Below are 16,086 nucleotides of genomic sequence, written 5' to 3'. Positions count from 1 at the left end.
TTTAACTAGGGTTTTATGCCAATACCCTCATCCGCCCCACTTCATGACAGTATATGTAAGAGGTTTTTCCTATTAACAGGTTGTCCTAACTCACAAATAGGTCAACATATAATAGCCAACAGACAAACATATATTACATACATATGTAACACCCAGTTCAGAGACTCCACATTATGCTCAACTGTTGCTACTTGAAATATGCCTATAGTGTTACATGTATGGTATAATCTTCACAACCATACAGCTTGCTAGCAGGGGTGGCCACAAACACAATACAACTGTCCTTTACAACACACACACTAGTATCTGTCACGAAAATATTTTTAATGTTCTCGTCTAGATCCCTTATTTTGTTTCACTTTGAGTCCCTGACTTATACTATCATTGCGTTATACATGATTTATTAATGTCTCAGTTACCACATTAATCTAGTTATCATCACCTCTCCTTTTAGAAGCTCCATACAAAATTAATTGTGTCCAACATAAACAAAACATCTCGTATATGTGCAAATAAAACCAATTACTACTAGTAACTTTGGTGCTTCATTAAACCAAGTGTTCTCCATTCAAGAAAACTATATTTCCCTGTTTAGTTCAATACAAATTAAACAATCATCAATATGCAGACTCTTGAAAATAAAACGTTGATTTAATTCTGGATTTTAGAAACCAAATATTATTCTCCCTGCCATTCTCTGGCTTTCCACTCTAAATAACCCCAATCTTTTTCGTCCTTTTCTTCTCCCCTTGATTTTACATCAAGATCGGGTTCAGCCAAAGCCCTTTTGGCACTGTACCAAGTCCTTTGTTCCTTTTTGAAACCACTTAGTCTGCTTGTGGTCTGGGCTGTCTGATTGCCAACCCTTTTTTTTTTAGTGCTTTCTTCCTGCTGTTTGCGAAGTACCCTCGCACTCTATATCGTCTGCCTCCTTCTTCAATATACTCCCTGAGAGCTATATCTTCTGGTCGCTACTTAGATATATTTTTTTAATCTATATCGTCCGCCTCCTTCTTCAATATACTCCCTGAGAGCTATATCTTCTGCTCGCTACTTAGATATATTTTTTTAAATCTATATCGTCCGCCTCCTTCTTCAATATACTCCCTGAGAGCTATATCTTCTGCTCGCTACTTAGATATATTTTTTTAAATCTATATCGTCCGCCTCCTTCTTCAATATACTCCCTGAGAGTGCTCTGCTCGCTACTTAGATATATTTTTTTAATCCCCCCCCTTCACAGAGACCCCCCCCCCCCCCCCGTTACTAGAGCTACAGTACTAACTATGCAGTGACGGTGCCTACCAGACACACACTCCACTACCTAGTTACAACCAAATGAACACACTCAATACCTTTTACTCATTACACCTATGCAACTTCACAACCCACAGGTTTTTGATTCCAATTCACCCGCCACGCACTCAAACGGTATCGCTTACCCCAGACATCTAATCACGAGTCTGCACACCAACAGAAGCGCAACGAACATTCTGGAATCCTGCCGACAACGCCAATTTGTAGGGTCGCAAAATAAAGTGCATAGATGTCAGAGATAATCAGTAGCCACCGATTTTTGCATCAAAGGTTTACTGCAGTGGTCATAAAAATACAGAGCGCTCCGGAGAATAACAGTCACTTCATCAATAACTAATGTATTCTGCCGGGGTAAAGCACATACATGGGTTATATAGTTTCTACATAAAATCATCTGCTCCTATCAGGATTTAGCATGCAGCAGACAATTCATCCATCCCTACCCCCTAAACTCATACACTCAACCAATAAAGGATAGCTGTGGGGCATGATTGCCCCCTCCGTTGCGGTTGTTATGTTCACTTCGGCCTAGAATTTATGACCTAGCAAGCAAGCAGGCATTGCCCTTCTTCTACCATTCCCCCACTGCCCCGGGACATCTGACCCAACCTAATGGTGTACTGAAACATTCTGCCCTTCCCCCTTCCTTTCACAAATTCCTTACTAAACATTGTAAAATCGCACCCAAATGATCGTTGGTTGATACTGTTATCCTGTTTGGTTCCTTCACTCCTATCAGGATTTGGCACGCAGCACACAATTCTTTGTCCTTACCCCCTAAACCTGTCTCCTCTATCAGTTTAACCAATGGATAGCAACTGTAGAGCTTGATTTCTTTGCTTTAATGAGAAAACAGAGGACTTTGGGGAAACACAGCAGCAGCTCAAAGTCAAACAGCCGCGTGTGTTTTTCTAATAACAAACAAGCTGAAACTCGGATCAGCTGATTCAAATTCAGTGCCGTTCTGAGACACGGGCGAGGGGAGGAGCCGACAGCACAGCACAACAACGCAGTTAAACGAGGCAGTCTTCCCAGCGACAACGAGTGGGAGAAGTACAGGCGTGGAAAAGTACAGAGCAGTTTAGAAGCAGTTTGAAAGCAGGTTGACAGCTGCAGAAGAAACTAAACTTCAAAAAAAAAAACCTCAACATGGTCTTCAAGCCAGTAATCTGTGACACCTGCTTGATGTGGGAAATCCGAGAAAACCCAGCAGAGCTAAACCAAGTGTGCGTAAAGTGCCGCGCAATCCAGGATTTGCATAAACTAGTAAGTATGCTAGAAATGGAGCTGGAAGAAGTGAGACAGCAACAGGATCTTGAGGAACTGGCACACCCACAATTCATGGAAGTCTGCATCACCCCTAACAGACTGAAAGCCACCAGGGAGATAGAAAGTCAGAACAGCTGGGTTCAGGTAGGCAGAAGCAGGGAAAAAAAGAAACTTCGTCAAACACAACCACCAGAAATCAAAACAACCAACAGATTTGAGTCACTTCAGAATTTTGATGAGCAGAACCAACAACAAGAGAATGAAAGGAACAACATCCAGGACCCTATTGACAGTGGTGACCAGACAGCAAAAAGAAGGGAGGTCATGATTGTTGGGGACTCCATATTGAGAAACACAGCAAGTTCAGTTCGCAGTTTGGACCCCCTTACTACAATAGTGTGCTGCCTTCCGGGAGCCTCGGTCAAGCACATCACTGAAAACGTGGACAGGCTCCTAGAACGAACAGGAGACGACCCGGTAGTAGTCGTCCACATCGGTACAAACAACATTGGAAGAGACAGACCAAAATCCCTGCAAAACAAATTCAGAGAGCTAGGAAGGAAATTAAAAGAGAAAACCAAAACTGTGGTATTTTCTGGTATACTACCGGCACCTTGCAAAGGACCATATGGACAGCTGGAAATAATTAATCAAAACGCATGGCTGAAGACGTGGTGCACACAGGAAGGCTTCACCTATCTTGATCATTGGACCACATTCTACAACGAGGACTATCTGTATAGACGGGATGGACTGCATTTAAATAACAAGGGAACCAGTCTACTTGGAGAAAAGATCCTCGAGCAGGTTCAGAAGCATTTAAACTAGAAAGGAAGGGGGGAGAAATCAACAAAAAAACAGAAGGGAGACCGCATCAAAACAAGAACAACAACTCAGATAAGACAACCATTAAATGTATTTATCTAAATGCTAGAAGTATCAGAAACAAAATTCTAGAACTTGAAGCTACTGCACTAACAGGTAACTCTGATGTGATAGGTGTTACAGAAACATGGTTGTCTGAGAGTGATGGGGACGAATATAATATTTGTGGGTATACACTGTATAGGAAAGACAGGCAGGACAGAAGAGGAGGAGGGGTAGCGCTATACATAAGAAACAGTCTTGAAGCCCAGGTGTTAAACCTGGACAAAGAAAATAAAACCGAATCAATATGGGTCAGAATAACAGACAAAAATTCAAAAGGCATAATAATAGAAGCATGCTATAGACCGCCAGATTCAGACGGTGAGCACAATAATCTGTTATACAATGACATTAGAAATGTGTGTAGCTAAGGAGAAGCCATACTAATGGGGGATTTCAACTTCCCCCAAATAAAATGGGAAAACCCGGTGGGTAGCGCGAAGGATGAAATAGAAATGGTGGAAATGACAAATGACTGCTTCCTAACACAATTTGTGAAGGCACCCACTAGAGGGGAGGCATGCCTTGATTTAGTCTTTTCAAATAACGAAGATAGAATAACTAAAACAGAGGTCAGAGAACCACTGGCAAACTCAGACCACAACATGGCCTCATTTGAAGTGTTTTTTAAATCCCCAAAAGTAAAGACTAAAGCTAAGGTTTACAACTTTAGAAAAGCAAACTATGAAGGTATGAAACAGAGACTAACAAAAGTAGATTGGAGTAAAATAGAGAAAACACCCACAGAAGAAGGATGGTTGTTCTTCAAAAATGTAGTACTAGAGGCGCAAAACAATTATATCCCTAAAGTAGACAAATCTAAATGTAAAACTAAATTGCCAAAATGGTTTAATAGATCAATTAAAAAAAATATTCAGCGAAAAAAGGCACTTTACAGAGCATTAAAAAAGGACCAAAAAGAAAGTACGCAGAAAGAGTACACAGAACTGCAAACGCAAGTCAAAAAGGAAGTTAGAAAGGCCAAGAGAGAAATAGAAATAAACATTGCTAAGGGAGCTAAAACCAATTCCAAAATGTTTTTCCAATATTACAACAGCAAGAGAACATTCAAAGAGGAGATTAAATGTTTAAGAGATACAAATGGCAAAATCGTAGATGAAGAAAAAAAAAATAGCAAATATGTTAAATGATTACTTTGCACAAGTTTTTACAAAGGAAGATACTGACAACATGCTCCACATGTCATCCAGTTCCAGTAAATAACTTTAGCATAACTGAGGCAGAAGTGTTAAAGGGACTAGGAGCTCTTAAAATAAACAAATCCCCTGGGCCGGATGAGATCCTCCCAGTAGTACTCAAAGAAATGAAAGAAGTAATTTACAAACCGCTAACCAAGATCATGCAGCAGTCTCTTGACACAGGGGTGGTACCGACAGACTGGAAAATTGCAAACGTAATACCGATCCACAAAAAGGGAAACAAAACTGAACCAGGTAACTACAGACCAGTAAGCCTGACTTCTATTATATGCAAACTTATGGAAACTATAATAAGATCCAAAATGGAAAATTACCTATATGGTAACAGTATCCTGGGAGACAGTCAACATGGTTTTAGGAAAGGGAGATCGTGCCTAACTAACTTGCTTGATTTTTTTGAGGATGCAACATCGATAATAGATAATTGCAAAGCATATGACATGGTTTATTTAGATTTCCAGAAAGCTTTTGACAAAGTCCCGCACAAAAGATTAATTCTCAAACTGAACGCAGTTGGGATTCAAGGAAACACATGTACATGGATTAGGGAGTGGTTAACATGTAGAAAACAGAAAGTACTGATTAGAGGAAAAACCTCAGAATGGAGTGTGGTAACCAGCGGTGTACCACAGGGATCAGTATTAGGTCCTCTGCTATTCCTAATCTACATTAATGATTTAGATTCTGGTATAGTAAGCAAACTTGTTAAATTTGCAGACGACACAAAAGTAGGAGGAGTGGCAAACACTGTTGCAGCAGCAAAGGTCATTCAAAATGATCTAGACAAGATTCAGAACTGGGCAGACACATGGCAAATGACATTTAATAGAGAAAAGTGTAAGGTACTGCACGCAGGAAATAAAAATATACATTATAAATATCATATGGGAGATATTGAAATTGGAGAAGGAATCTGTGAAAAAGACCTAGGAGTTTTTGTTGACTCAGAAATGTCTTCATCTAGGCAATGTGGGGAAGCTATAAAAAAGGCTAACAAGATGCTCGGATACATTGTGAAAAGTGTTGAATTTAAATCAAGGGAAGTAATGTTAAAACTGTACAATGCACTTGTAAGACCTCATCTTGAATATTGTGTGCAGTTCTGGTCACCTCGCTATAAAAAAGATATTGCTGCTCTAGAAAGAGTGCAAAGAAGAGCGACCAGAATTATTCCGGGCTTAAAAGGCATGTCATATGCAGACAGGCTAAAAGAATTGAATCTGTTCAGTCTTGAACAAAGAAGACTACGTGGCGACCTAATTCAAGCATTCAAAATTCTAAAAGGTATTGACAGTGTCGACCCAAGGGACTTTTTCAGCCTGAAAAAAGAAACAAGGACCAGGGGTCACAAATGGAGATTAGACAAAGGTGCATTCAGAACAGAAAATAGGAGACACTTTTTTACACAGAGAATTGTGAGGGTCTGGAATCAACTCCCCAATAATGTTGTTGAAGCTGACACCCTGGGATCCTTCAAGAAGCTGCTTGATGAGATTTTGGGATCAATAAGCTACTAACAACCAAACGAGCAAGATGGGCCGAATGGCCTCCTCTCGTTTGTAAACTTTCTTATGTTCTTATGTTCTTATGTTCTTAATTACTGTTTTTAACCTATTAGCCATTACCTTTGCTAAAAGCTTATAATCTACGCATAACAAAGTGATTGGACGCCAATTTTTTATGTCCAATCTATCTCCTTTCTTTTTATAAATTAGTGTAATCACACCCTCTCGAAGTGAAGCTGGCATTTTCCCACTATCCAGGAATTCATTATAAACTTCTAAGAGATCAGGCCAAATTACCTCCCACAGAGCCAAGTACAGCTCCACCGGCAGCCCATCACCACCAGGGGTCTTATTCTTTTTACAAGACTTGACCGCCTCCCCCAACTCTGACAGAGAAAGTGGCCTGCCCAAAAAATTTTTAGAATCATCCTCCTCCAAGGTGTTAGGGATCTTGGAAAAAAACAACTCACATAAATCTGGGTTAGATGTTTTCTCAGAATACAAAGATGAATAAAAATCTCCAATAACATTTAGAATATCAATTTTAGATTTCATCACATTCTGTTGGGAGTCATACACTTCAGAAACACTAGACACATTTGCATGAACCTTTTTAAAAAAGAACCTGCTACAAGTTTAATCTTTTTCTAGCGTTTCGACCTTAGATCTAAACATGATCTTTTTGGCCTCTTCTTGAAAAAACTTCTTTAACTCAGCCTTGGCACCCTCTATTTCTTCCCTCACCTCCCAACCAGACTCCAACAAAACAAACAAAGATTGTAACTGGGCTTGTACTTTAACAAAACCCCTCTTTTTCATTCTATTCAACTCTACTTTTTTTAATAAAAAAACTCTTAATTTTCATCTTCACATGTTCCCATCAATCTCCCAGACATTCAAAACAGCATTTAAGTGACCTCCAATTTACAAAATACTCCTTTAGTTCATTAACATTTTTCTCAGACAAGAGGTCCACGTTCAACTTCCAGACCCCACGCCCTGAAGAACAGGGAATATCAGCTGTAAAACATAAAGCTTTGTGGTCTGAAAAGAAAACTGGTAAAGTCGAACAGCTTTGAATGTTAAACACAGGGGAAAGAAAAAAGAAATCAATATGTGAAGCTGCAGACCCATCTGCTCGGGCCCAAGTAAACATCCCGGCCTGTTTACCCACATCCACCAATCGAGCAGACTTCACCATGTTGCTTAAAAAGAGAGATGATTTATCCAGCTTAACACTTGATGAACCAGATCTACCATCTGGATCAATTACACAATTGAAATCCCCCACCAAAATAACAGGCTTAGAAACCACTAAATAGGGAGGAACCGACTAAAATAAATCATATCTTTCATTTTTAAAGGGGGATGCATATACATTAATTAACCTGGAAGGGAAATCCTTGTACAGAATATCAACTAACAATAGATGGCCAGGTACCACTTCTTTCCTTTCCAAAATGTTGAAATCTTTCCCTTTAAAAAGAACCGCCACCCCTGAAGATTTGCAATCATTCCCCCCAGACCAGATGGAAGGCCCATAAGACCACCACTTCGATAGATTCCGAGCCCCATGAGGAATGGAACATTCCTGTAAAAAAAAGACATCACAATTCTGAGAGGCCAGGAAAGAAAGAATTGAGACCAACCTAACAGTGCTTTTCACACTGCGAACATTAATGGACATATACTATAGGCTAATCATTAAAAAGGAAAGAAAAACAAAGAAAAAAACACACAAAGCACAAACTGTTAAGAGTCTGGCCTACTCGGGGCACCTTTAGGCATACCGGTGATGTCACAAAAAACCTGTACATTCCCAAAACACATGTCCTCTGAGTTCACAGAGGCAGGGGAGACAGTATCAATTTCAAGACCTGGACTGGCACCTCCGTCCGAGCCAACTGAAGAGTCAGAAGTCCCGAACTCAAAACCTTGAGAACATCCTGGCACCCCCCCAGAGTCTGAAGACTCCATAAAGTCTGAAATATCCTCATTACCAACATAAGCAGAAACTGACACACTGGAATCAGATCTGCTGATTTTTGCAGCCTGTTCATCCTCTAAGTCTATTTCCTTTCGGCTGCTCTTCACTCTGGGATCAAGGATCGTTGCAGAATACCTAACCTCTGACTCCTGAGTATCCATTATATCACCCCATGAACTACTGCCACCAGCAACCCCCGAAGATGCTCCAGCAACAGCAGTTGCAAGGACACAGGAAACCTGGCTGAAATCAACATCACCACCAGCCTCGGCCACGACGCCAGCGGAACCTGCAGCAGAAACAGAGACCACAGGAGCCACGGCAGCGGCCGCAGCAGCAACAGGAACCACAACCTGACCAGCCACTGGCGCAGCAGGAAGAGCAGCAGCAGGACCCGCAGAAAGACTAGCACCCGGAGCAGCGTCCACAGCCTCGGACACCTCTCCAGATATGGAAGCCCGAACAACCGGAATAGAACAGGCACCCCTTGGATCCTCCGAAGCCGAGCGAAGAGCCTCCGCATAACTTCGACCCTGTGTGGACAGTTCTTAAAAACCTGCTCCTGAGAACCACACAGATTACACTCCACAGGAGACGCACATCCAGATGCTGTGTGACCCTCCGTCTGGCATTTCCTGCAGAAATCAGCCACACATGCCTCTGCAGTGTGTCCCTCCCTTTCACACTTCTGACATCTATCGGCTGACCCGGGTAGTATAAATACCCCCTGTTCCCGCCAATTGAAAAGGAGGCTGGTGGATGTATCACCCCTCCTTCCACTGTACTGCAGGGCCTCAGCCTTACACGGAACTGTCTCTTAGCATTCCAAATCCCCAGTGAATCTCTGATTTTGGAACCAAAGCTTAAAACGTCACAAAACCTTTTCAGACAGGTGACAATGTCCTCATCTTGAACAAAAGGGTTGTACATATGAACCGTTAAAGGTCTAATCTCCCTTACAAACAAAGGCTCAATCACAAAATCTGACAAACGAACGAAGTCTTTACCTTCAAGACATTTCTTCCATACTTTTGAGCAGGTACTTGCAGTTGAGAACGTCACATCGAATATCCAACGAGATGTAACATCCTGTAGGCAGTAGATATCCGCGGTAGAACATCCAAGATTTCCCAGCACAATCTTACTTGCAAAATCTGTCCTTCCCAGCACCGGTAGCACTACATCTTTCTTCTTCAAGTTAAACCTGACCGTGTTCAGCAATCGCACCCCTTGGGCCGATGAATCTTCCGCCGATGCCGACGCCATCGCCTTCTCCTTCTCCTTCTCCTTCTCCTTCTTCACACAATCCTCTGCTGCGGTCAAGCCACATAAATTGGATCTGAGCCAAGAGACCAAGAAGCGATGCCCACAATGGTTTTGGCCAAACGCCCTGGGCGCGGCCGCCCGCCAGAGAAGCCGTGGTACTTGCCTCTCGGGCGGAGGGAAAGAAAGAAAGGTAGGTGCCGGGCTCCAACGGGGGCGATTGTCCTTTCTGTGCTCGTTCTGCTTTTAAACTCCAGGTGGAGCCCCTCCCTGAGGGGAAGGGCTCTCCAAAAATTGGATCGAACTCGTAAATGCTCCTCTCCACGGAAATCTTTAGTAAAAGGCGAAAGATTTATTCAAGCTGTAGAGAAGCCAGAGTGTGCCTTTGTTGGCGGCCAAGCCCTTCCGGCCGGCCCAAAGGCCCTCCCCTCTGCCAAGCGGCAGCAAGGCCACGCAAAACAAAAACAGGGAACTCTTCCCAAAACGCATCTGCCGTTCCGCCCCGGCGAAAGGGCGCTTTGCTGCTGCTGCTGCCGCCGCCTTGAAAGCCAGGGCTCCTTGCTTGCCCCACTCAACAGCTCCGAATCCGCTTTACAGCTGCGCTACTCTCCTCCTCCCGCGAGCGCAAGGCCTTCTGGGTACACTCGCCTGCTGCGTGTGTTAGGCCTGCCTGAATATTAAATATTTAAAAAAAAAAAAGCGCTCTCTCTCTCTATCTCTCTCTCTCTGTTGACCTTTCTGAGAACTGTGCATCGTTCCCGGTGGTACTGCAATACCGGGTCGATGCGTGGAGTGGACGGAGCAAGCCCCGCTTCCATCTCCCGCTTCCAAAAATCTATTTAATATAGACGGTCCCCCTATGGGGGACGTATCAGATATTAAACTGATAGGAACAGACTTTTTTTTTTTTTTTATTAATGAAAAAAATACACATACATAAATCCACAAAACACACTTACACATCACAATACAAATACATATAATCACAAAAAGAAACAAACTTATTACATACCACAAAACCGACACATTAAATTCCCAGATTATGCAACAGAACCAAACACATAAACCCTTACACGAAAATCCTATTCTCATAACCCAGTCCATATCAAAATCCTGACACCATTCAAATCCATTCCTGACAAAATCTTCATCCAATACTCAATACCCAGTCCACTCCAGAATCCAAATCCATCTCAAAAACCATTTCCATTTACATTCCGTAATCCAAACTCTTCTTCCAGTTCAGTCCAAAACCATCCATTTCCAAATCCTGATCCGATCCTTTCAACAGTCCATCTCCATATCTTCATCCGGTCCCAAAACATAATCCAAAACCATTTCTTCTTTCAGTCCGTTCCATACCTTCTGCCAATCCTTTCCACAACCATATATGCAAATTACCATATCCATTGTCCAAATCTTCATCCAGTCCATTACATATTTCAACTCCGTATCGTCACAACCATATCCTTAATACAATTCCTATCCCAGTCCGTTCCAAAAACACTGCATCAAACCGTTTCCGTTTCCAAACTCATAACCCAGTCCATTCCAAAACTCCATAAACGATCTTCAATCCGCTTTCAATTTCCATTTCCATTTCTATTTCTATTTCTATTTCCATTTCTTTGAATCTGTCACCTCCACTTCCAGGGAACGCCTTGATCTCAGCCAAGCTCCGGCCAGTGCTGTGACTCTACACACACACATGATCTGAACCAAGAGGCCGAGAAGCGATGCCCACAATGGTTTTGGCCAAACGCCCCGGGCGCGGCCGCCCGCCAGAGAAGCCGTGGTACTTGCTTCTCGGGCGGAGAGAAAGAAAGAAAGGTAGGTGCCAGGCTCCAACGGGGGCGACCGCCCTTTCTGTGCTCGTTCTGCTTTTAAACTCCAGGTGGAGCCCCTCCCTGAGGGGAAGGGCTCTCCAAAAATTGGATCGAACTCGTAAATGCTCCTCTCCACGGAAATCTTTAGTAAAAGGCGAAAGATTTATTCAAGCTGTAGAAAAGCCAGAATGTGCCTTTGCTGGCGGCCGAGCCCTTCCGGCCGGCCCAAAGGCCCTCCCCTCTGCCAAGCGGCAGCAAGGCCACGCAAAACAAAAACAGGGAACTCTTCCCAAAACGCATCTGCCGTTCCGCCCCGGCGAAAGGGCGCTTTGCTGCTGCTGCTGCCGCCGCCTTGAAAGCCAGGGCTCCTTGCTTGCCCCACTCAACAGCTCCGAATCCGCTTTACAGCTGCACTACTCTCCTCCTCCCGCGAGTGCAAGGCCTTCTGGGTACACTCGCCTGCTGCGTGTGTTAGGCCTGCCTGAATATTAAATATTTAAAAAAAAAAAAAAAAAAAAAAAAACAAAAATAGCGGGAAAACAGCACGTCCCAGAAAAAGGGAGGTGGGGGGGGGGGCACCCTTTAGCGCTCTCTCTCTCTCTCTCTCTTTTGACCTTTCTGAGAACTGTGCACCGTTCCCGGTGGTACTGCAATACCGGGTCGATGCGTGGAGTGGACGGAGCAAGCCCCGCTTCCATCTCCCGCTTCCTAAAATCAATTTAATATAGACGGTCCCCCTATGGGGGACGTATGAGATATTAAACTGATAGGAACAGACTTTTTTTTTTTATTATTAATGAAAAAAATACACATACATAAATCCACAAAACACACTTACACATCACAATACAAATACATATAATCACAAAAAGAAACAAACTTATTACATACCACAAAACCGACACATTAAATTCCCAGATTATGCAACAGAACCAAACACATAAACCCTTACACGAAAATCCTATTCTCATAACCCAGTCCATATCAAAATCCTGACACCATTCAAATCCATTCCTGACAAAATCTTCATCCAATACTCAATACCCAGTCCACTCCAGAATCCAAATCCATCTCAAAAACCATTTCCATTTACATTCCGTAATCCAAACTCTTCTTCCAGTTCAGTCCAAAACCATCCATTTCCAAATCCTGATCCGATCCTTTCAAAAGTCCATCTCCATATCTTCATCCGGTCCCAAAACATAATCCAAAACCATTTCTTCTTTCAGTCCGTTCCATACCTTCTGCCAATCCTTTCCACAACCATATATGCAAATTACCATATCCATTGTCCAAATCTTCATCCAGTCCATTACATATTTCAACTCCGTATCGTCACAACCATATCCTTAATACAATTCCTATCCCAGTCCGTTCCAAAAACACTGCATCAAACCGTTTCCGTTTCCAAACTCATAACCCAGTCCATTCCAAAACTCCATAAACGATCTTCAATCCGCTTTCAATTTCCATTTCCATTTCCATTTCTATTTCTATTTCTATTTCTATTTCTATTTCTATTTCTATTTCTATTTCTATTTCTATTTCTATTTCTATTTCTATTTCCATTTCTTTGAATCTGTCACCTCCACTTCCAGGGAACGCCTTGATCTCAGCCAAGCTCCGGCCAGTGCTGTGACTCTACACACACACATGATCTGAACCAAGAGGCTGAGAAGCGATGCCCACAATGGTTTTGGCCAAACGCCCCGGGCGCGGCCGCCCGCCAGGGAAGCCGTGGTACTTGCTTCTCGGGCGGAGAGAAAGAAAGAAAGGTAGGTGCCAGGCTCCAACGGGGGCGACCGCCCTTTCTGTGCTCGTTCTGCTTTTAAACTCCAGGTGGAGCCCCTCCCTGAGGGGAAGGGCTCTCCAAAAATTGGATCGAACTCGTAAATGCTCCTCTCCACGGAAATCTTTAGTAAAAGGCGAAAGATTTATTCAAGCTGTAGAAAAGCCAGAGTGTGCCTTTGCTGGCGGCCGAGCCCTTCCGGCCGGCCCAAAGGCCCTCCCCTCTACCAAGCGGCAGCAAGGCCACGCAAAACAAAAAAAGGGAACTCTTCCCAAAACGCATCTGCCGTTCCGCCCCGGCGAAAGGGCGCTTTGCTGCTGCTGCTGCCGCCGCCTTGAAAGCCAGGGCTCCTTGCTTGCCCCACTCAACAGCTCCGAATCCGCTTTACAGCTGCGCTCCTCTCCTCCTCCCGCGAGCGCAAGGCCTTCTGGGTACACTCGCCTGCTGCGTGTGTTAGGCCTGCCTGAATATTAAATATTAAAAAAAAAAAAAAAAAAAAAAAAAAAAAGAACAAAAATAGCAGGAAAACAGCACGTCCCAGAAAAAGGGAGGTGGGGGGGCACCCTTTAGCGCTCTCTCTCTCTCTCTCTCTCTCTTTTGACCTTTCTGAGAACTGTGCACCGTTCCCGGTGGTACTGCAATACCGGGTCGATGCGTGGAGTGGACGGAGCAAGCCCCGCTTCCATCTCCCGCTTCCAAAAATCTATTTAATATAGACGGTCCCCCTATGGGGGACGTATCAGATATTAAACTGATAGGAACAGACTTTTTTTTTTTTTTTTTTAATGAAAAAAATACACATACATAAATCCACAAAACACACTTACACATCACAATACAAATACATATAATCACAAAAAGAAACAAACTTATTACATACCACAAAACCGACACATTAAATTCCCAGATTATGCAACAGAACCAAACACATAAACCCTTACACGAAAATCCTATTCTCATAACCCAGTCCATATCAAAATCCTGACACCATTCAAATCCATTCCTGACAAAATCTTCATCCAATACTCAATACCCAGTCCACTCCAGAATCCAAATCCATCTCAAAAACCATTTCCATTTCCATTCCGTAATCCAAACTCTTCTTCCAGTTCAGTCCAAAACCATCCATTTCCAAATCCTGATCCGATCCTTTCAAAAGTCCATCTCCATATCTTCATCCGGTCCCAAAACATAATCCAAACCATTTCTTCTTTCAGTCCTTTCCACAACCATATATGCAAATTACCATATCCATTGTCCAAATCTTCATCCAGTCCATTACATATTTCAACTCCGTATCGTCACAACCATATCCCTATCCTTAATACAATTCCTATCCCAGTCCGTTCCAAAAACACTGCATCAAACCGTTTCCGTTTCCAAACTCGTAACCCAGTCCATTCCAAAACGCCATAAACGATCTTCAATCCGCTTTCAATTTCCATTTCAATTTCTATTTCTATTTCCATTTCTTTGAATCTGTCACCTCGACTTCCAGGGAAAACCCGGTGGGTAGCGCGAAGGATGAAATAGAAATGGTGGAAATGACAAATGACTGCTTCCTAACACAATTTGTGAAGGCACCCACTAGAGGGGAGGCATGCCTTGATTTAGTCTTTTCAAATAACGAAGATAGAATAACTAAAACAGAGGTCAGAGAACCACTGGCAAACTCAGACCACAACATGGTCTCATTTGAAGTGTTTTTTAAATCCCCAAAAGTAAAGACTAAAGCTAAGGTTTACAATTTTAGAAAAGCAAACTATGAAGGTATGAAACAGAGACTAACAGAAGTAGATTGGAGTAAAATAGAGAAAACACCCACAGAAGAAGGATGGTTGTTCTTCAAAAATGTAGTACTAGAGGCGCAAAACAATTATATCCCTAAAGTAGACAAATCTAAATGTAAAACTAAATTGCCAAAATGGTTTAATAGATCAATTAAAAGAAATATTCAGTGAAAAAAGGCACTTTACAGAGCATTAAAAAAGGACCAAAAAGAAAGTACGCAGAAAGAGTACACAGAACTGCAAACGCAAGTCAAAAAGGAAGATAGGAAGGCCAAGAGAGAAATAGAAATAAACATTGCTAAGGGAGCTAAAACCAATTCCAAAATGTTTTTTCCAATATTACAACAGCAAGAGAACATTCAAAGAGGAGATTAAATGTTTAAGAGATACAAATGGCAAAATCGTAGAGGAAGAAAAAAAAATAGCAAATATGTTAAATGATTACTTTTCACAAGTTTTTACAAAGGAAGATACTGACAACATGCCCCACATGTCATCCAGTTCCTATCCAGTTTTAAATAACTTTAGCATAACTGAGGCAGAAGTGTTAAAGGGACTAGGAGCTCTTAAAATAAACAAATCCCCTGGGCCGGATGAGATCCTCCCAGTAGTACTCAAAGAAATGAAAGAAGTAATTTACAAACCGCTAACCAAGATCATGCAGCAGTCTCTTGACACAGGGGTGGTACCGACAGACTGGAAAATTGCAAACGTAATACCGATCCACAAAAAGGGAAACAAAACTGAACCAGGTAACTACAGACCAGTAAGCCTGACTTCTATTATATGCAAACTTATGGAAACTATAATAAGATCCAAAATGGAAAATTACCTATATGGTAACAGTATCCTGGGAGACAGTCAACATGGTTTTAGGAAAGGGAGATCGTGCCTAACTAACTTGCTTGATTTTTTTGAGGATGCAACATCGATAATGGATAATTGCAAAGCATATGACATGGTTTATTTAGATTTCCAGAAAGCTTTTGACAAAGTCCCGCACAAAAGATTAATTCTCAAAATGAACGCAGTTGGGATTCAAGGAAACACATGTACATGGATTAGGGAGTGGTTAACATGTAGAAAACAGAAAGTACTGATTAGAGGAAAAACCTCAGAATGGAGTGTGGTAACCAGCGGTGTACCACAGGGATCAGTATTAGGTCCTCTGCTATTCCTAATCTACATTAATG

General features: G+C 42.4%; 6 non-coding genes across 6 annotated transcripts; all 6 read right to left on the bottom strand.

Annotated features, from left to right (window-relative positions):
* Positions 1-9,751: 9,751 nt before the first annotated feature.
* LOC121305126 lies at positions 9,752-9,869 on the bottom strand. Its single transcript, XR_005948039.1, has one exon. It is a non-coding gene; the product is annotated as a U5 spliceosomal RNA (small nuclear RNA).
* A 361-nt stretch (positions 9,870-10,230) lies between these two features.
* On the bottom strand, positions 10,231-10,418 carry LOC121305133. The gene has a single exon (XR_005948046.1). It is a non-coding gene; the product is annotated as a U2 spliceosomal RNA (small nuclear RNA).
* A 970-nt stretch (positions 10,419-11,388) lies between these two features.
* LOC121305128 lies at positions 11,389-11,506 on the bottom strand. The gene has a single exon (XR_005948041.1). It is a non-coding gene; the product is annotated as a U5 spliceosomal RNA (small nuclear RNA).
* A 430-nt stretch (positions 11,507-11,936) lies between these two features.
* On the bottom strand, positions 11,937-12,123 carry LOC121305123. The gene has a single exon (XR_005948038.1). It is a non-coding gene; the product is annotated as a U2 spliceosomal RNA (small nuclear RNA).
* Positions 12,124-13,159: 1,036 nt separating this feature from the next.
* Positions 13,160-13,277, bottom strand: LOC121305127. Its single transcript, XR_005948040.1, has one exon. It is a non-coding gene; the product is annotated as a U5 spliceosomal RNA (small nuclear RNA).
* Positions 13,278-13,713: 436 nt separating this feature from the next.
* Positions 13,714-13,901, bottom strand: LOC121305132. The gene has a single exon (XR_005948045.1). It is a non-coding gene; the product is annotated as a U2 spliceosomal RNA (small nuclear RNA).
* Between the last annotated feature and the right edge of the window lie 2,185 nt (positions 13,902-16,086).

The sequence above is a fragment of the Polyodon spathula genome, chromosome 41 (genome assembly GCF_017654505.1).
Source record: "Polyodon spathula isolate WHYD16114869_AA chromosome 41, ASM1765450v1, whole genome shotgun sequence".
In the NCBI taxonomy this organism is placed as follows: Eukaryota; Metazoa; Chordata; class Actinopteri; order Acipenseriformes; family Polyodontidae; genus Polyodon; species Polyodon spathula.
Note: the sequence above shows the minus strand (reverse complement) of the source record. Positions and strands in the feature narration are given on the sequence as shown.